We start from the raw sequence: 22,517 nt of genomic DNA, 5'->3' as shown, positions 1-22,517 counted from the left end.
GTGTCCCAATAAGAAAAGTATTAATGTTTGTAACAGCTTTAATGCGGGCAGCTTTGCACAGCGCTGGGCCAATATCCAAAATTATCACTGAACATTGGCAACATTATTCATTTATCAACTAATCTACTGACATTATTTGTATGACGATATTTTGCGGCTGACATTGCACTTCGCTGAGCCAAGATTGAATATTTTATATGCCTACTGTGGAGAGAACAGAATGCCAAGCTTACATCCGTTGCGACTCAAGAAGTAAAAAAAAAAAATAAAAAAAAAATAAAGTATTTCATTTTTTGTTTGCACAGGGGAATTTTATCAGTTTATTCCACAGGGCCATAGAACTCGGTACTCACGAGACTGAGTAAATTTCAGAGGGATTGATTTCATTATAGGGATTAGATACTGGTTTTCCAGGTTAAGTTGTTTAATTTCTCTTTGGATTACAGTAAAACTGATTAAGCACACCATGTGCTCAGCAACACATCACGCAGCAGACTTGGATAACACAGAGTTATATTTTTAAAGAACGTTACACTTAGATATTTTTAAAAAAACATTACAAGTGCTGGATTGACAGAGTGTCGCTAACTTGAAGGTCTGAAGTTGTGCCCGACGTCATTAAATTTTTTGAAGAAGATGATAATATGATGAAAACACGAGTGAGCTTGGTGTGGAACATGGGAGAGAAACGCGTCCTATCCCAGTGGTAGTTACTGACAAGGTTTATGCTGCTGCAAAAGACCATACAGCATCTCTCCGGGCAGGTTAGTTCTCACTGAGTGTCACGAGAATTGTCTATCCCATGGTCAATAGTACGAAAAGTTTTGTGGTCTATATTACGCTGGTACCGTAAAAGATCAGTAAGGTGCAGCAACTGAAACATCATGTTTGGGAGCAGCATTCTGAATCTGCTCTTTGCTTTGTGACACTGATCGAAGATGATGACAAGTGGCCGGCTAATATTCTTTGGACGAAGCACATTTTACTCTTCAGAGTAACACAGTACACAGTACTGTCGTGTCTGGGTTACTGTTAAGCCGCGTGTTGTGCACAGAGAGCCTATGCTCTCGCCATATGTGACTGTGTGGTGTGGATTCACAGGCTCCTTTACTCTTCGTCCGTTCTTCTTTCAAGGGAATACACCCAGAGGGACTGCCAGGTGTACCGTGACGTCCGCACGCTATCGAGACCTCTTCGTACAGCATATGATTCTTGCTTTGGAAGGGCGCAACTGTGTGGAAACCACTGTTTTCATGCAATGTGGGGCAACACCTCACGTCGGTTGCCCAGTGAAAGATCGGATTAGTGTAACCTTCCACGAGCGTGTTATCTCCAGAGGTTTTCCAGTTTCGTGACCTGCAAGATCATCATAGAGCCTATGCCACCCTTCACTCTGGAGATATTTAAAACAGCGCACTGGCCAGAGACAGGTTGAGCCACCACCTGATCTGAAGGCCAGTGTACAGGGACACGTTGCTCAGAGTCCACTGGAACTGCTTTGAGCAACTGGTGACCACGTCGTTCTATGGATGCAGCATCTTGCCGATGTCTCAGGTACTCATATTGAATAAATTGTGTAAGCGGCGTGTAATGATGAAAACATCATACCTTTCTCACTTATTTGACCTTTTATGCTCACGCCCCGTTCCTAATTTAGTACATATGGAAACATTTCTATACGTGTTCCTTGCATTCACAGAGCCATCTTTGCACCTTGTGGTCAAAATTGGAACGAATTTTTATTCAAGTGTAGATCGGATCCGCATTAACGCATTACAGTATCTACGATTTTTCACAAGCATGTGTTATTTATAGCCAATATTGGACCTCTGTGGATAGCTTTACTTTAGTGATAGCCACCTAGTATGTTCAAGATCCCATGTATTTACCGTGGCGCTATGAAAGTCTTTGCATCCTCCGAATTTCTAAAAAAAAAAAGTAATCAGGCAGCGTTAGTATTCATTTATTGGTCAAAATCCAGTATACGACTAGGTACATTAACACCGGGGGGTCAAATTTACGAAATGAAACGAAAACATTCATTTCCTTACACATTCCGAAGCTGGAAGTAAAAGAATTAGTGCAAATATTCTAATACCTCTCATCCACGCGTGCACATCGAGACAGATGCACCGAAGCTATGTCTGCTCACTTACCCGTCTTCTGTAACACTTCCAGAATATGGAGGGCACCCAGAGGTCTTCCCGGGCCCCGGTGGAGGGGATGGTCGAACCATTTGGCCGTAACAAACCCGCCTGTGCTGTCTCTCTTATCCCCTACCCAGGAGTAAGGTTGGCACTACTATACTACAGAACTACTTCCCGACTGAGATTTGGCCACGTTTTATGGAAAGGTGTGAGGAGGATTAGGAAAGTTCATTTGCAGATTCACATTCACGTACAAGAAATGCATAATACACGACACATATAAATACGTATTATGAAGCCTGACACATTTCTTTCCATGCATCCACATGGGTTCTGTTGCACCCGCAGCCGGCCGCGTCATGCAATAAATTTGGCGGCGGAGTCGCCTCAGTTTGTATTTGCTGGTGCGAGCGAGCAGCGAAACCTGCTGCTTATGGAGCGGAAACTACTGTACCGTTTCAACTTAAACGATGTATGTCGTTTGAAGTACACAGCCAAAGTTTTTTCAAAAAATAAATAAATAAATAACGCTTGGGCGAGAGTTAGCTCCGTGTTGAATATTGTTAGTAATTTTATTAATACCTAATATTCATAAAATTAGAACAGTGTGTTTCTTACAAGGTATAATTGTTAAAAATTGTTAAAATTCCAGATATACGCCATTATTATCCACCAGATTTCATAAATTGCGACACACTTCTCCGTACAATCCACCGTTGCCTTTCCAAGAACTTGGCGAAATCGCTTCTCCAGCTCATCAGTAGTTTTTGATTCTGTGTGATAAAGTTCTTCTTCTGCCTAGCCGCAGAAGAAGTTTCAGGGCGTTAGGCCAGAACTCTCTGTTGGCCATTCAAGCAGCGTCCTGGAAAATAGGTATCGAGCCACGCACCGACAGACCTAAGGGGCCCCGTCATCCACAAAGATTACGTCCCTGTAATGGTCCCACGTGGATAAGACACCGTGAACGTAATGTTCAAGCGTATTAGTGTAGCGTTAAGCATTCAATATGTCCCGAATTAGATATAGAGCCACAGCTTTCGTGGATGTCAAGCCACACTACGTTGTGACTTCAGGTGGTGTTAACATTCTCAGCAACCACTCTCTTTGCTGCCTCAGCTTCATATTATCAAAAATACAGAACCAGTTGTGTTTCCCCCCTTACTAATCGGTTCTATTCTCTTTAGGTCTTCAACCATCAGGATGGTTAGCAGCAGTACGCCTTCCTCTCGAGAGCGGTATAGGTGGTGCACAGGGTATCCTCCCTGATTTGGTTAATGTATTCTGATCTCGGCCTGCTTCTTGTATTTTTCTCTTCTACTGTCCCTTCAATGATACTTTTAATGATACCATCTTGTCTCAGCAGATGGCCGACCAATGCGTCCATTCTGTGTTCGATGAGCTTCAGGAGACATATCTTCTCTCATCACTCTGTGGAGCAAGTCTTCGTTTCATATCGTGTGTAGCCAGGTAATTACTTAGTTAGCATTGTGCAACTGTGTTTTGTCTGCTCACCACCAAGATATTTGTTTAACCTTTATTGATTTTCATATTATAGAGAGAGCTGAAGGTGGTTTCCATCTGGGCCAGCATCCCTTCTAAATGTTCTGCATCTTCAATTAACACTATGGTATCATCAGCAAATCTCACCATGTCTATTTTCTTCCCATGAATTTTAATTCGTCCTATATCTCCTAGATCCCCCTAACTTTATCTTTTAACCCTCTGCTTTGAACAAGACAGGAGAGATGAGCAGCCCTGTTGTACACATCTCTTAATAGTAGCTTCTCCTTATGTTCTCCACACCTTATCACAGCCACCTTTTCGTCATACAGTATCTGTATTATTATTCTGTCCTTATACATTATGCCAAACTCTCTTAGCATCTTAAAATGCTGTCGCCAATCTGCCCTGTCGAATAGTTTTTCTAGGTCGATGAAGGCAAAATATGTGTCTTAACCCTTCTTTAGTCTTTCCTCAAGAATTAATCGTAAGCCGAGTATTGTTTCTCGTGTGCCAGTACCTCTTCTAAAGCCAAACTTGTCTCTGTGATCATTTATCTGTCCTGCTTTCTATCTACCTTACGATAAAGGTCAAGATCTCTGAGGCGTGTGTTACCAAACTGAAGGAACTATAATGTTCACATCTGTTTCTGGATGTTTCCTTTGGTTTTGGCATCGTGATACATATTTTAAGTATGTTGGAAGCTCCTCTCCGATTTCATATATAACTTGTATGAGATGGAATAGTTCTTCATTTAGCAGTTTTGCAACAGCCTTGATGAGTTCTGCTTGTATATCATCAATTCCATTGGCTTTCTCAGGCGCGTGACTACAAGGTTGGACTCACCGTGCTAGATATAACTTCTTCCAGGTCGACATCCTCGGCGTTCTCCTGTTCTAGGTCTCTATTATTTCCTGTATACAGTTTTTCAATCTATTGTTACCACCTTTCTACTAAGCCTTTCTGCTCATAAATACTCTTCGATCGTCATTTTAGATTCCGCTGCATTTTATAAGTCTGTTTCCAAAGAAATGTTTAATTGATTTATAGGCAGAGTCCAACTTTCTCATCTTCATTATTTCATTCACCTCTTTGCATTGGCCTCCAAGAATTGTTGTTTAGCCTGTTTCGCCTAGTGGTTGATTTCAGTCCTCAATGATCTATATTGCCTATGTCTTTTCTCAGTAGTATCTTGTTGCAGGTTACGTTTTAAATTTGTTTTCGTTAATATGCATTATGCAATGCATTCTTTTTTATGCCTTGCTTCTGTCTCCCGACTGCTTCGATTGCTGCTGGTAGGATACTGCTTTTCAAGGACTCCTCTCTTTCTTCAAAATTTCTAGTGTTTTTCGTAACTGTAGCCATGTTTGTTTGTTTCTCGTATGTCGACCTAAACATATCATGCCTTAGTTGAATTCAGATCCTGTTTCTCACGCTTCCTTTTTTTCAGGTTCCTGAACTTCAGATCACAAAAATGGTTCAAATGGCTCTAAGCACTATGGGACAACATCTGAGGTCATCAGCCCCTAGAATTAGAACTACGTAAACCTAACTAACCTAACGACATCACACACATCCATGCCCGAGGAAGGATTCGAACCTGCGACCGTAGCAGCCGTGTGGTTTCGGAGGGAAGAACCTACAACTGAACCGCTCGACCACAGCGGCCAGCCTTTCAGATCACATTCTCCTATCACTACGTAATGGCCACTATCAATGTCTATGCCTGTGCAGCTTCTACAATCTCTTATTTGATTCCGGAACCGTTGTCTAAGTAGATTGAAGTCGATCTAATATATCTTCCTATCTCTAGGGGTTTTCCTTGTGTACCTTCTCCGTGGATGGTGTTGAAACTATGTGTTACATACTACGCCTTCCACATCTTACGCCGTTGGCTTGTGAAGAGTTCTTCTGTCTTTAAGAGGGATTTCTCCTTGCAAGGGCTAGAGGGTGACGTAGTTACCTAGCGGCTCTCCCACTCATCACAGTGATCATTGGCACTTGGTGGAGTGGAATTCCTTATCCGGGAATCATTAGTCCCTGTGCTCACTAGCCTTACGTCACAAACGATGCCCCCTCCCTACCATAGGGAGATGAGCCTCAGGATTTATCTTTCATCTAGACTAGTACCAGGACGATATTTTCTAGTCTTTCCAGTAGCAGTCGCTTTATGGGATAATGTGACCGGGATCGCTTATGCCTAATTTAATTTAATAAAAACTCCTTTTATGTTAAACATTTTCCATTTGCTGATTTCTCTCTCTCTCTCTCTCTAATATGTGACACACAGCATCCTCGTCGTATCCCTTTCTTTTTATTCTTTGGCTTTATTATTGGATTTCCCATATCTATAACAATTTCAGTTATTGTATGTAGACTTTTAAAAGCATTTATAAGGATAGATAGTAACCCCGTTCAGCCACGATATTCCATGGCATTTCTGTATTCACTTTATCGAATGCTTTTCCAGAATCCACAAAAGCACTATGTGTTCCCTATTAACTCTTGCATCTTTTCTATAAGTTATTGTAACGTGTAACATTTTCAGTATTTGATTATCCCTTTCTAAAACCTGATCGTTTCTCTGATGTTTTAGATTGTCACACTAGACTAAAAGTAATTTTATATGCAGATGACCTAAATCTGATTACAGAAAATGAAGATTACCTTGAGAGGGGAATGTATAAGTTACAAAAATAGACTCAGATTACAACCTAATATTATCGGCAGACAAATCGAAAGTGATGGCATTGCAGGGCGGACAACCAGCAAGACCTAAAGTAGTCTTCCATAGTAATATCTTGGAGCAAGTACAACATGTAAATATCTAGGATTCAACATCACTTACGAATATAACTATGGTGTGGACCAAAATTTAATAAATCTGTTTATATATGAGGAACCATAGTAAAGCGTTTGCGGAATAAAGCCAGAAAACCAACCCAGCTGAAGTTTTATACAACAATAGCTGACCCAAAACTCACTTATGAAAGTAAAGCATGGGCAACAACAGGATACCATGAAAGTAGAGTACAGGCTGAAGAAATGTGTTTCCTAAGAAGAGTGGAAAGTCGTACAAGGGAAGCTCGAAAAAGAAATGAAAATATGAGAACGGCTTTTGGAATACAAAACCAAAAAAAAATAAAGATAAACAGAAATGGAAGGAATATACAGACTGCATGTCAAGCCATGTATGGAAGTGAAACATGGGCGATTAGTAGTTTGGGCAAAAAGAGAATAGAAGGCTTTGAAATGCAGTACTACAGAAGAGTGCTGAAGATTGGATGGGTAGATCACGTAACAAATGAGGAGGTATGGCACAATCTAATTAGAAGAAGGGATCGATTGACAGGACCATTATGAGACAGCAAGAGATCAATTTAGTATTGGACGAAAGCGTGGAGGTAAAAATTTGTAGAGGGAGACCAAGAGATGAATACAATAAGTAGATTCAGAAGAATGTTGGATGGAAAAGTTATTTGGTGACGACGGGCATTGCACAGTATAGAGAAACAGCATCAAACCAGTCTTCAGACTGAAGACCACAACAGCAACAATGTAAAGATCAGTAAAAATCAGGAAGGATTACAACAAATCACTGGGAGTAGTGATGATTTTCAAACTACATGGAAAGAGGTTCTCACTGAGAGACTGCACATGCTTACTGACGTGGACTAAACTAACTTCAAACATGACCATATTTTACTCCCTGTTTCACATTTGTGTCTACGAATTTCAATTTGTGATTAAGGGGAACAGTGAACTGCAGGCATTCGTTGTTTATTTCAATTTTTAATTCATGAAAAATTCTTCAGTCTCAGTGTTTGACAACATGAATTATCTGGTTCTCTGTTCATAAAAAAACTTTATTTTGATTGTTAAAACTGCTGCAGACGTATTTGATATGTTTTGGAACGATTTTCAACAGTTTTACACTTTCTACCTTCAATGCATAAATTCGTTGTCCGTATTGTGAAAACGTGAGACGTTAAAGACTTTTGCAGAACTTTTTAGTCGGGTGATCGAAGTGTTTCTTTGAGTGAAAATCAGGTACGTTACGCAATCTGAAATGATGTGGATGAACGGAAGCATACCGCCTGTTCTTCACCTGAAAAAGTACCGCTCTGTGTGGACAGCTTTTTGATGACTGAAATGAAATGTTGTCCCATGCTTCTTGACAGAGTTGGGGAACGATGCGGGAGACCCGCACCGCCGTACTAGACAAGGTCGTAATGGAGGTGGTTTGCCGTTGCCTTCCCCCTACGGTAATTGGGATGAATGATGATGATGATACAATAGCACCCAGTCATCTCGGGGCAGGTGAAAATCCCTGACCCCACCGGGAATCGAGAACGCTACCACGAGCGGCGGACCTTTTGATGAATAAAATTTAAAAAATTGTATTAATGTTTGCAGGTGTGAAGCGAATGGTACTATTCCCTCTTCTCATTTCTGTACCAACGAACTGAAATATTAACTATCGGCATAAAAAATTAAAATAGGAGTATATTTTAGTCTCGTCACTTTTAGCCCACAGTGGTATATCGTTCGTTAGTCACTGTTCTTCCCTCCTTAGTAACGAAAGGCAACAGCCAAAACGAGACTGGTGGCTAGGTATTTGCCCGTTCTTAAGAAACCAAGGATTGGGCACCGTTATTAGTTCGCTAAATAGTGGGCTTTGGAGTTCGACATCATGTACGTTATTCAGCAGAAAGAGGTTTGGAAGACTTTAAATCCCTCTTGAAATCGACTCGGCGCGCGCTATAAACTCTGAAACGGCAAACTGGAACAGGCCTGCCACGTTAAGAAAAATGCCATCTTCCCCGAAAGAAACATTAGGTAAATTCAATCCCAAGTGTTCTCAGGCGAATCACAGGCCTCGCCGGGGATAATTCAGTCGCGGAATTAATTAGGAAGTTGCAGTCGTTTAACGAATTGATCCGGTGGAAATTATTGCGTCTTGAAACTGGCGAACTTCTGCCTGTGTTCCGCAACTGCCGTCCGCCAACTTCGAGGCAGTCTTAATTGTTGGTGGGCCCTGCTGCTGGTCGCTCGGAATCCCGGGAAAGAGGAATTCGCGGCGGTAGTTGTGTCTGCAGGCAGGCTGGCGAGAGGGGGGAGCAGCGGGTGGGAGGCGGAGGGTCTGCAGAACGGTTGCGGATACTGCCGGCCAATGGAGAACGTCGCTCAGTTCCGGCGAACGCGGTGGCGCCTGTTTATGTTATTTATGTCTAAGAGATGTCTTACATGATCGAAAATTTGTCTTTGGTACTGGTTTCCAACAGTAAAAATGTATCTTGAGCAAGGTCTACAGTTCCCTACAAGACATGGATGGCAGTTATCGCTGAAACAACCGGTTTTCGATTGCATCGCTTTTCGTCAACGCCAGTTTAACCGCACTGTTAAAATTTCTCGGAAATAACCGATTTTCGGTTTTTTATTACTGTTATTTCCTGTAGTAGACGTAGAAATCGAACAAAGACTGACAAATTTTGAGTACCTCAGTTTCAAGATGCAAAGAATCAAAATATTAAATTAAGGGGGTAGTACGTCAAACTGGCCGACTTGGAGCAGGAGAGGCACCACAGGACATTTTAATTTCCACTGTCTATACTTTTACAAATAAATTCATAAAACTTTGGCAGCATGACCAGGAAGGGTTCAGAATTCACGCTCATAGCAGTGGAAGTTCAAAAATATAACAAAATATATTTTTCTACATGTCAAATGTCATCATTTTTTCACTTACTATGGACTGCATTCGTTGCTATAGGTACACTTTTCCTCATATGTAAGGGAGATTCTACGATGAATTTTGCACAGCATACAAACTATACTTACAGGTGTATGAAACTTTAGAATTGTCCAAATCTATTAAAACCTCTGCTAAAAATTGAGATAATTAACCATAAAATTTGTGTTTTTTCTAAACATGTAGTTTAAAATGTAACAGCTCATTCATTTGTTCATTAATTAAATAAATTCTAGAGTTTCATACACCTGTAAGTATGGTTTGTATGCTGTGCAAGATTCATCGAAGAATCTCTCTTACTTGTGAAGAAAAGTGCACCTACAGCAACAAATGCAGCCAATAGTAAGTGAAAAAATGATGAAATTTCACACGTAAAAAAAATTTATTTTGTTATACTTCTGAACTTACATTGCTATGAGTTTGAATCCTGAATCCTTCCTGTTCGTGTTGACAAAGTTTTATGAATTTATTTGTAAAAGCATAGACAGTGGAAATTAAAATGTGTGGTGCCTCTCCTGCTCCAAGTCGGCCCGCTTGACGTCCTACCCCCCCTTAAATAGGCAAATAAAAGATAATCTAGTCCGCCCACAATTCGCAGCTTTCCTCTAAAATTTGTAAGTGGTTGACTACTACAAAACATGATCAATTTTCTCATACAGATTCTAATTTTTTTGAATCTCTAGTGATCGGACCTGTTATGCTGCCATTTATGAACAGCATTATACGGGGTGGTTTGCAGCAGCGAAACGGTGGCCCACATACAGCTGTTGTAACCCGACATGCTCTACAGAGTATCGACTTGTTACCTTGGCCTCCTCGATCACCAGACCTGTCTGCAGTCGAACACATACAGGTATGGAACATCGTCCGTCGGAAACATCAGCGTCATCCACAAAAAGTACTAGTAGTTCCTGTACCGACCGACCAAGTGCAATAGGCACGGAACTCTGTAACACGAACTGATACCCGGCACCTCTACACCACGGTGCATACATATTTTGATGCCTGCTTTCAATATTCTGGTGGTTACCGCGGTTACTAATGTACCACAATACCACGCTTCCAAAGGCTTACGTCGCTTTCACATTAACGTGTGTTCTTGCAATGTTCATCATTTAGGTAAATACATTCCTGGACAGTCATGGCTCTGCACTAATTGCTTTTTCATGTTGCGGCATTTCCCCGTTAGCGTATACTGGGCCTGTGAGCCTTCTCTTCACTTGCTAACTTCATTTATAATTACTCCTCTACTTTCAAATGATGGATTGTCCGATCACAAATGTTAAAATAGAACGTCTGCTTCTATTTACGAGCAGACACTACAAACGTTTTTACTACCTATTTGAAGATTGCCGTGTAATCAACTGAAACCACACATCAGTTAATGTTACTCAATTGTCACCTTGGCTATTAAGACATTTTTTAAATTTGTTCTTTGTAAACCTTTTAGATCCTTTGTCTCCATCCTGGCTATCTCAGGAATTAACACGAAACAATTCGCTTAGTACCTGGTGTGTACTGTAACAGAAGACGATACTTTTGCGGCGACAAAACCATAACTTTTCGTGGGAGAAATAAAGGACTTGTTGGGAGAAGTCGTTTCATTGCAAAAATTCACAATGGATCACTATTGATTAATACGAATCCCGTTCTTGCGTGATCTTTTTCCGGCCGCAGGGATGTCGGAGATATGATGTTTTACCGGATTCCTGATATTCACGTTAAACTCGTGAAATGGTCGTACGGGAAAATCCCCACTTCATCGCTACCTCACAGAGGCTGTGTCGCGCGGCGACTATAACACTACGGTCTCACTCTTTTAAATCTCCATAAGCTGCCATTGCAGCAGCAGTATCCTATATAACTACTGCGCCAGACACTTGTCCTATATACACGTCGCTGACCGCAGTGCCGTATTTTACCGGTTTACATCTCTCAGTATTTGAATACATATGCCTATACCAGTTTCTTTGGCGCTTCAGTGTAATTTCCGACGAAATAAAGCACTTCGAGGATGAATTACGTTTTAACCAATAAGAGCGGCATATAAGAGATGATATCTTTTATAGATACTACCTCATTTCTCCTAAACAGTTTTCTTTTATCAACTAGCACTGTATCGCAATTAGCCTTACCGTGAAACCCAATAAGTGTGTCATGTTACAGATTATACAGTGTTAAATTAGCAACGAATGCCCGCGATCACGGCCAATACAAACTAAAATATAGAACCTGCAAAAAGAGAACGTAGTCGATGAGATGATAATATTATTAAAATATTGTGAATATGGATGGGGTAGGATGCACGAGCCAATGGCATGCAGACGACATCATATATGTGCAAATCAGCCCGTCACTCATACGTGCTGAACAGAGATCGGGCAGAGCGAAGTCCTTTGGCGCAGGAGACGGAAACTTCATTTGCACAGACTCCTCTGCTTTAATTCAGTGAGAAGCAGACCGTCAGAAGAATTTGTCTACCATCTGCCAGTGCAGTTAATTTTCAAGCAAGCCTTGACTGGTGAAGGTTTGCAGATAGATTAATATATAAAGGAGAAATTTGCGCTGATTTGTTAGAGATAAAATTTATTCAAGGTTTTCTACAGAACATATACTCAGTTTCGTTACATTATGAGTTCATTGACTCTGAAGACACTACACATACAGTAGAATGTATTACAAAGGAATGTTAGTAAGTTATTGCAGAGTATTCTATGCGATCAGTGCAGTGCTGACCTAGCTGTCTTCTGTCTGATAGTGAATTTTTAGGGTGTGTGCATGCAGACAAAACATGTAAAAATCATTCAGTTGTTCCACTCAAAATGAATTAATGCGAATACTGTAGTGATTTACAGTAGGATCATTCTGTAGGGCAATATAAGAATAGTTATTTCGTTAGAAATAATCCCCATAAACTACTTTCACTCATATTCACTGCTAACAATGTTGCTATGAGCTCAGTTAGTATGCCTAAGGAGATGTACCGAGATCGTTGGCTCCAGAATAGTGCAGCCGTCAAACATCCTTTCCAAACATCTAAACAGAACATTTCTACGTAGGCAGTAATAAAACATTTTTTGCTTGTCAATTGAAATAAAAATGGACATATAAAATTAGGATGCACAGATCAATGTCTTAGATCTCTGATTATTTATATCTCTGATTATATTCCTAAGGAATGCTGTTTAGATACAAGAGATTGTTACACTATAGTAAGATCATAAATAATTTTCTTCTGATTAATTATATTTGACATGAAGTGTAATCTCTGTAATAAGTGCCCCGTGATATGCTGTAATATGTTTTGTCTTTCTTGCACAAACTCTTTGGTTGTATTTAGAAACGAATAGTTTTGTTTAATCAATTTTATGTTGAACTGTCAGTATAAACAAATGAATTGTTTTCTTCACAATGTTTGTTTACTGCTCTGTAATTGTTGATCCTCACTCAGGATTCTTAGTTCTTTGTGTACAAAAAGGTGTTGTGGTTCCCCTTTGGAACGGAAATTATGTAGCGCAAGCAAAATGTGGTGGGTGCAAGTGGAAAGGTGGATAAGGTATTGAGCCGTGTACTAGCTACCGAACAATTGGCAGCCAATGGTTGAGAAATGCATTGTGCTGGTGCCGACGGAGGCTTTTAGTGCTTGTCTTCACAATGCCAAAGACTCGAGTGGATTGATGGATTAATTATTATGCTCTGTTACTGGAAATTATTTTAAAAATCAGAGGAACGTCGGTATGAAGAATATGACAAGAGTATACTACTTCCAACGGCAAATCCACATACCATGATGTACTCGCCACCACATTGCGCAATCATTGTAATGGAGTGGAGTTATTATAGATTTGTAAAGTGTGGGATCAGCACGTTTAATGTGTAAAAAATACAAGGTAACTCACAACAAAATTCATAAACTTACCTTGACTTGTTCCCAATCATAAAACCACTTCGGGTCCTCTCCGTGTGAACTATGACTTCCGAGTGTCCATGTTGTGAAAAATGAAAGTCATAAAGGAAAACAGTTAGTAACTTAATTTTATTTGAAATTTAGTAAAAAGGAATATTTAAATTTGCTGTGGAATTTGGTAAAGTTGAGGGAGGACGTGAGTGTGGCTTTGCAAAAGCCTCCCAGTACTGGAGATATCCCAATTTAAAGTTTTGTGGAGTTATAAAATCATTTGCTTAATTACTGATTTTGAAGTAAAAGAATGTGATGATAACGAATAGACAACAAACCATTTTGAAGTTAGTTTCGAATTAAATGTTATCAAATATTAGCTAGAAATGGATTTCCTGGTGAATAAAATTATTGTGTGTTGTGCATCCTGTTGAAATAGAACCAAAGGTGAATCAATGTTCATAAAAATGTACCAGTTTGCTTTATAACTGTTGCAAATATTAAAGCCCCCCCCCCCCCCCCCATTGAAAGTTGCTCAAAATACATAAAGTTACTATATAAAAGGAAATGTTAACTGGTCTTGAAATTTATGTTGAATTTTATGCTCATTGTATGTGTGAGGGGGTGTAATACCAGTTTATGAACACCCACTTGTATTGTTCCTACTGAAGGTGAAGTTAAAGAAATAACATCATCTATGAAATCAGTTACTTCATTGCTTTTGAAGAATAGTGTGTTTGTCTATACAAGTGAACTTTATTTAAAATTGTGCTGTGTAGAAAGTAGCTGATAAAATAAAACTAGGTCCATGCACAAATTGCAATCTTGTTTTGACTTGCGTTTACATTGTTAATGAAGTTGCTGAGATTGACAAAGTATTTAATACTGAAGAGTGTAACAGTATCTGTTGTGTTTGTGAGTACAGGTTTGTTTTACTATGACTGTTGGCACGCACTTTACTATTTTTATATGCTTGTGACTGGGTTCATTGCATTTTCGTATGAGAGAAGTATAGGCTGTGTCATTCCACTAAAGTTTGCTTATATCTTTTTCTTTGAAAAGAAGTGTTACACGTTTCTATACCTAATTAGGCTGGCGACCGCATTCTTTATCATTTGAGTAATTTGATTAATGAAAACAGTGTCTAAATAGGATCTGTTTCTTGTTGTGTATTCACATAAATTCAATTAAATGTCCGATAGGCTACACGCTTTAGGCATTTCATGGTCAAAACTACAAAATCCTTACAGAGGGTAACATTGTACTGCTTGTATATACCATAATTGGTTAACAAAGCAGTGATAGTGTTATAAGACGAGCCCTAAACTTATAGTAGTTGAACAAGAAAAAGTAGTTGTTGAATGAAAAAAAAAACCATTTCCATAAGAAAGACTTCACCGAATTACACTGACGGAAGAAAAACCGCAACACCAAGAAGTTGTGCGACATAAACGAGAATTGTTAGGCGTGTTTCTACAAGATGGTGTCTTTTCAGTTTCGCGCCAATAGCTTAAGAGTGGCGCTAATAGCGGCAGTAAGAGGGTGCAGATCAGCTTTGCTTTAAATACGCACTGCAGCGGTCGTGAGCGTTAGTTATATGTGAACTTAGACATGATGAGTTGGTGTTAGTCAAAATGCCTTTAATGCAACAAACACGCCATTATCTACAACTGACTGAGTTTGAACGAGGTCTTCTAATAGGGCTACGAGAAGCTGAATGTTCCTTCTGCGATATTGCACGAAGACTTCGCAGGGGTCCAGACGGCCTCGTGGCACTGACGAAATTGGAGAGCATCGTGTTCGGCGTACGGCTCTGGCGCATCGTACTGCATCTGCAGCGGAAATTTATGCAGCAGTTGGCACCACAGTAACACAACGAACTTTTGCAAATTGATTACTTTAAGGACAGCTCCGAGCCAGACGTCCTGTTGCGTGTATTCCACTGACCCCATACCACCGCCATTTGCCACTTCAGCGGTGTCAAGCGAGAGATCATTGGAGGGAAGGGTAGGGTTCTGTTGTGTTTTCTAATGAAAGTTGGTTTTGCCTCGGTGCTTATGAAGGCCGTGTTGTGGTTAGAAGCAGGCCGACTGTGAGCCTGCAACCAGTCTGTTTGCATGCTAGACACATAGGCCTACACCTGGACTTATGGTCTGGGTTGTGATTTCGTATGACAGCAGGAGCGCTCTTGCAGTTATCCCACCCACCCTGGCTGCAAATTTATATGTCAGTCTGGTGATCGACGAGTGGTACTGCCATACATGAACGGCATTCCAGGTGGTGTTCTCAAACAGGATAACGTTCGCCCACATACCGCTGTTCTAACCTAACATGCTCTACAGAGTGTCGACACGTTGCATTGGTCTGTTCGATCACCAGAACTAACACCAATCGCGAACGTATTGGAAATCATCTTACGACTACTCCAGGCCGGCCGGAGTGGCCGAGTGGTTCTAGGCGCTTCAGTCTGGAACCGCACGACCGCTACGGTCGCAGGTTCGAATCCTGCACCGGGCATGGATGTGTGTGATGTCCTTAGTTTAGTTAGGTTATAGGGGACTGATGACCTCAGAAGTTGAGTCTCATAGTGCTCAGAGCCATTTTGACTATTCCAGCTTCATCCGTAACTAGCATTAACCGTCCCTGTATCGACCGACAAAGAACAGTAGGCATACGACTCCATCGCACAAACCAACATCCGCCACGTGTACAACACAATGCATGCACGTTTGCGTTCGATATTTGCAATTGTGGATCTGCCGTTTCATTAACGTGTGATCTTACAGTGTTGATCTCTTAAATATGTTACCTAGAGAAGTGTATTCCCGAAATCTCGTTACACTAATTGCGTGTTGGTGCTACAGTTTTTTCTCTCAGTGTAGAAAAGTCAAAGCAACCCCCGACGAAATTAAAAGCAAAGGCGATAACATTAAGAGTGTAATTAGAATACAGAGGAAAGAGCGGGTAAATAGAAAGAGTCTACTGAAGGCTCTGTGAGGGAGAAGACTTCGTCTGATGTCCCAGTGTGGGTCCCAGTTCTAGAATCAGAAATTAAAACCGCGACGACAAATATGGTATTAAGGATGGATAACAATACGTCTGATTTCTAAAATCACTGGCAGGACCGGCAGACATATGACCATTCAGTTTGGGTGTAGAATCTGTGAGACTGGTGGACGTAGCATTAGACTTCCGGAAAAATATCGGCCGTATAATTCTGAATATAGTAAGGGCAGGTAATTGCGAGAACTATGCGACAAGCAGCCCAGCAGCCCATGCATCCAACCTGCTGACATAGATAGTATACAAGAGAATGGGAAAGAAAGCTGAGGATCCGTCAGGTGATGATCAGCTTGGCTTTACGGCAGGTAAATTTCTGACATTGGCTTGATAATGGAAGCAAGACTAAAGAAAAATCAAGACACTTTCATAGCATTTGTGTCCTAGATAAAGCGTTAGACAGTGTACAATTGTGCAATTATCAGAAAAGTAGGAGTAAGCTATAGGGAAAGACGATTGCTATATAAAATGTACGAGAACCAGGAGAGAACAATAAGACTGGAAGACCAAACGAAGTGTTCAGACTACAAAGGGTATAAGACAGGTATGCAGTCTTCTACTCCTTTGTTCAGACTGCACATCGAAGCAGCAGTGACTGAAATAAAACGAAAATCCTAGAGTGGGATTAAATTTCAGAGAGAAAGGATATCAATGATAAAGTTTGCTGATGTCATTGCTATCCTCAGTGACACTGAATAATAATTATAGGATACAACTCGTCTAATGAGTACAGAGTATGGATTGAGAATAAACCGGAAAAAGACAAAAGTGATGAAAAGTAGCAGTAAAGATAATAACGATAAACTTAACATCAAACTTGGTGGTCACGAAGTAGATGTAGTTAAGGAATTTTGCTACCCTGGAAGCATGATAACCCATCACGTATGAAGCAAGGAGGACAGAAAACAAGCTACCATAGCAATTAGGGCATTCATGGGCAAGATAAATCTACTGGTATCAAAGATATGCCTTAATTTCAGGAAGGAAAATTATATGGTAGTGAATTATTGACAGTGGAAAAACCGAAACAGAAGAGGCTCGAAGAGTCTGAGATGCTACAGAAGGATTCTGAAAATTAGGTGAACTTACAAGGGACGGAATGTGGAGGTTCTGCTAATGGTGGGTAATGAAAAGAACATACAGAAATCACTGGCAAGATGAAGCAACAGCATAACAGTGTAACACTTGTATCTGTTATTCATTTATTTTCCTACAATTATTTTAATATCTGTGTTATATGTGTTCTTTAACTTGAAACACTTGGAAATGATTTTTCCCATTTTGTAGCTTCGTGTAACCAGAATTTGTGAATATCTTTTTTTAAATATGTTCTTTCATAGTATATATCTACTAAATATCATGATTAGGTGTTGTAGGATTATATTAAATGTAAAAGCTGGAGGGCAGTCTCTCAGTAACTAAAGGGCTTAGACGAGTCTAAAACGTTGCTTGGCGCGAAGTAGCATGAGAAATTTTCGTGACAGAGTTTGGCGCCAGCATCCAACAAGCTAACATCCCGACTGCTTAACGAGACAAGAATTGTAGCAAGAGTGGAATAATTATGCATCGGATGGAAATTTCTATTGGTGATTATATCAAGGCATATTTGGTTTGCTTTCAGTCGTTTATTTTCGACAATAAGAAGATATTTTACAAAGCATATTACATCCAAGAGCCACGATCGCAACTAACTACGCTGTTTCTTGCCACAGAAAAGCACCAGGAAAATCACCATCAGGACAAGACAAAATTAGTATTGTACATATATGCATGGACGAATAATTTGCTATACTTACCGATAATAAGTGTTTTATTCTAAAATTTGTGTCGTAAATACAGTTTTATCCTGTCATTTACCTAAAAAGATTCCTCTTCCTGTTGCTGAAATATTGCAAGTGATTCCAAATGTAAAAACCATAGAATCAATACAGTTTGAAATATTTCTTAACTTTCTTTGAGTAATAATTTTCTTAATTTGTTAGCTAGCCTTTGGTGTTAAATGCTCCACGTAGCTATCTAAGTGATTGAGTTAAAGTACAGCAACAGAATAAGTGATAAAATTCAGCCATTTTTAAAAGCCCCGTATAGTAATTAAAATTTGTGTACTAGAACAGTGGTTACAAAATTCAAGTACATGCCACTGCAGTTCAAAAGCCTACAAATTTCTTATTTACATTGTAGGTTTGTAATAGTGCTGTTGTTTGTGTATTTATCTCTATGTGATATTATTATTGTGGCTTGTTATAAATGTTTGCCTACAACCCAATTAGTAAAATTTACAATTAAAGTGTGTACAAAGTTCAGTAACAACTCTAGAAACATTCCTGTACTTAAAATTACAACTAGCATTAACTGAGCAAAACTATAACATATTATTGTCCCTATACATCACGCATGTTCCGTACCATGCGGCTGATATGCTTTCCATGGAAACTAAATGTGTTCATGTTAGTTAAAATAACGGCTTGGTGATTACACTGCGTAATAGAATGAAAGGATCACTTTTTCGGAATTGTTTTCCGCTGCGACGCAGAAGTTTGAAATTTGGTTCAAAGGTGCCCGCAACCTTCCTCTGTAATGCTGTTAAAGGATGTCTCCCTGCTACGTCACTCACGGGGTAGACGACAATTCAAGTAGCAATCTGTCGGCTTATGCGAAATACGGACCAGAGTTTAGAAGTCATGTTGTTGTCGTGGTCTTCAGTGCAGAGACTGGTTTTATGCAGCTCTCCACGCTACTCTATCCTGTGCAAGCTTCTTCATCTCCAAGTAACTACTGGAACCTACATCCTTCTGAATCTGTTTAATGTGCTCATGCCTTGGTCTCCCCCTACGATTTTTACCCTCCGCGCTGCCCTCCAGTTCTAAATTGATGATCCCTTGATGCCTCAGTACGTGTCCTGCCAACCAGCCCCTTTTTCTAATCAAGTTGTGCCACAAATTCCTCTTCTCCCCAGTTCTATTCAGTTCCTCCTCATTAGTTACGTAATCTACCTATCTAATCTGGAGCATTCTTCTGTAGCACATTTCGAAAGCTTATATTCTCTTCTTGTCTAAACTATTTATCGTCCCACTTCCATATATGGTTTACACTCCATACAAATACTTTCAGAAAAGACTTCCTGACACTTAGATCTGTACTCGATGTTAACAAATTTGTCTTCATCAGAAACACTTGTCATTGACAGTCTACTTTTTATATCCTCTCTACTTCGACCATCATCAGTTATTTTGCTCCCTAGATAGCAGAACTCACTTACTACTTTAAGTGTCTCATTTTCTAATCTAATTGGACTACTAATTTAATTCGACTATATTCCATTATCCTCGTTTTGATTTTGTTGATGCTCATCTTATATCCTCCTTCATTCCGCTCAACTGCTCTTCCAGGTCTTTTGGTGTCTCCGATTGAATTACAATGTTGTCGGCAAACCCCAAAGTTTTTAGAGCACTTGCCCGCGAAAGGCAAAGGTCCCGAGTTCGGGTCTCGGTCGGGCACACAGTTTTAATCTGCCAGGAAGTTTCCCAAAGTTTTTATTTCGAAGTCATGCGAGTTGTAATATGGGTTAACGATGGCACATTAAAACTGTGTGCCGGACAGAGACGCGAACTCGGGACCTTTGCCTCCACACACCGAGTTCGAGTCTCGGTCCGGCACACAGTTTTCATCTGCCAGGAAGTTTCATATCAGTGCAAACTCCGCTGTAGAGTGAAAATTCTTCCCAACATAACCATTGACGTGGCGCACAGCAGGTAGGTCGTCACACCTCTTCTTGCCCACATTTCACACCTTCTTTTGACATCTCTTCAATTGAGGTCAGTATGGCAACTCCAAGCAATGAAATCATGTGGTTATCTTATGAGTTGCGAAGGATAAGATTTCAGACACACAGCCGCTCAGAACAGACACGAAACGCATGGTGTAAAGGGCGTTCAAATGATTCAAATGACCCTAAGCACTATGGGACTTAACGTGTGAGGTCATCAGTCCCCTAGACTTAGAACTACTTAAACCTAACTTACCCAAGAACATCACACACATCCATGCCCGAGGCAGGATTCGAACCTGAGACCGTAGCAGCAGCGGGGTTTCGGACTGAAGCGGTGAAGGGCGTCAATGAAACGACTCACTTCCGTTAGGCAGTCATTTCCGCACATTTCGCAATCGAAAAAGACAGTTCTCATTGCGATGAGCAACAAGACAACATTCCTGGCAATCTTTAACGTTGCGGAGAATTCGTAGATCTCTCTCTAAGAACATTAGGGAGCTGCATCTCCATCCTTTTGGAGTGCAGCGTGATCGCAATTTTGGCTCTTGTGTACAGAGTGGAACCACTATTGACCTTTCAAAATAATTCGAAGGAATTTGGACGTGATCCGAAGCACCAAAAAAGTGTTCATTCTTTTTCAGGCCTCCAGTTGCACATCCTCCTCTTGGCGTGATCACAGAAGGGTGTGAATCTGACACACGCAATTTTACAGTGGCATAGGTCCCTCTGAATCTCCCTCCCCCTCTTCGGCAATACCCTCAGCGACACAAACCCAGATTTATTGAAAATTCTAAAAATGTGTCTTTACAGAGAAAATCTTCTTAGTAGTCCTAGATGCCCGAAGGCAGGTTACTAGTATCAGATGGGTGTCAAGTCGTTGCCTGCCTTTAGGCAACTGGGACTTCTGCGAAGATTTTCTCTGTAAAGGTACATCCTTAAAATTCTCAACAAATGTGGGTGGGTGCCACTGAGCGTATTGACGAAGTGGGGATCTTAGAGGGGCCTTTACCATTGTATTCATGCATGTGTCAATGTTGCACCCCTCTGTGAAAACAGAAGGGCTGAAAAAGAAAAAGCATCCTTTGTTGCTTCTGATCATATTCAAATCTCGTAGAGTGATTTTGGAAGGTCCCTAGTAATTCCAACCTGTACGCGAGAGCCAAAGCTGAGATCGCGCTGAACTCCAAAAGAGTGCGACCACGTTCAGTATGGATGCAGCCCGGAAGTTTCCTTGGAAGAGAGGAGTGTAAGCCGCGTTAAAGATGGTCAATAATGTCGTCCTGTTGCTCATCGCAATGAGAACTGTCGTTTTCGATCGCTAAATGTGAGGAAATAACGACCTGAAGAAAAGGCTTGGTTTTATTGACGCCCTTGTGTCTATGTGTCCGAAATCTTTCCCTCGGCCACACACCGCGTGATTGCGATGCTGGGCATCGTCATTTTGACTTGCATTGCAGATGTGTCAAAAGAAGGAGTGAAATGTGGGTAATAAGGGGTGTGCCTACCTTCCCACGGTAGCATTTTGACATCATTAACGTACCTTGTACATCACAAGAACTTCTAAGCTCTGGCTCGTTTTTCGCATGCGCCAACACACTGCTAGTCGAATCGTCGTCAACCCCACCATCCTCTAACACCATAACGGAGACTTATTTTAATCAAAGTTCAAACTTCTGCGTCGGACTGGAAGACAATTCAGAGCCATGTCACATCCAAATTATCCGTATTTTCCATTCCTTTGAGTGGTACATTGTAATGGGTATTACCGTTCACACACTAAAGAAGCCAGTGTACGTTAGTATGAAACGATTTGTTGTTACTGAACTTAACCAGGTAGTTATTCTGTTTGCGAATACATCCTAGGGAGTGTTGTTATTGTCGTGTGCGATTTACCGAACTAAGCTGAGTAAAGTGAAGTTTAATTCAGTAATTATTTTACTTTGTTTACCGTAAAATTACATGAAACAACTTTTGTCTAATTAGACTTGCGACTGTGTTTGCTGCACATGATCACAACTTTCCTTGTCAACTGTAATACCTTTGGTTCGATTCCCGATAGAATACCTGTCGCATCCTGTCAAAACTCAACCCTTTAGGAAACGAATTACAGCCCTATTACTTTCCATTAACATTGTAGTGCAACTTCACGCTAGCACAGGAAAGGCTCAGTCAATGAAAGGACTAGGCCACAATTGTCAGACATGGTTGACTTTATTGCAATATAACTCTCTGAGCAAGTTTCATTCCTTGATACTTACTAAAAAAAAAATGAAAAGAAAAAGCCAAATTTTCAGAAAAAGTTTCTCATAAAAATTAATTAAATACAGAAATCTCGAAAATAAATTCAAGCTGACAAGTAAACGACTTTAGAGTTAACTTCTGCAATAGTTC

This window comes from Schistocerca americana, chromosome 8 (assembly GCF_021461395.2).
Source record: "Schistocerca americana isolate TAMUIC-IGC-003095 chromosome 8, iqSchAmer2.1, whole genome shotgun sequence".
NCBI lineage: Eukaryota > Metazoa > Arthropoda > Insecta > Orthoptera > Acrididae > Schistocerca > Schistocerca americana.
The sequence above is the reverse complement of the archived record's forward strand: the minus strand, read 5'-3'. Positions refer to the sequence as shown.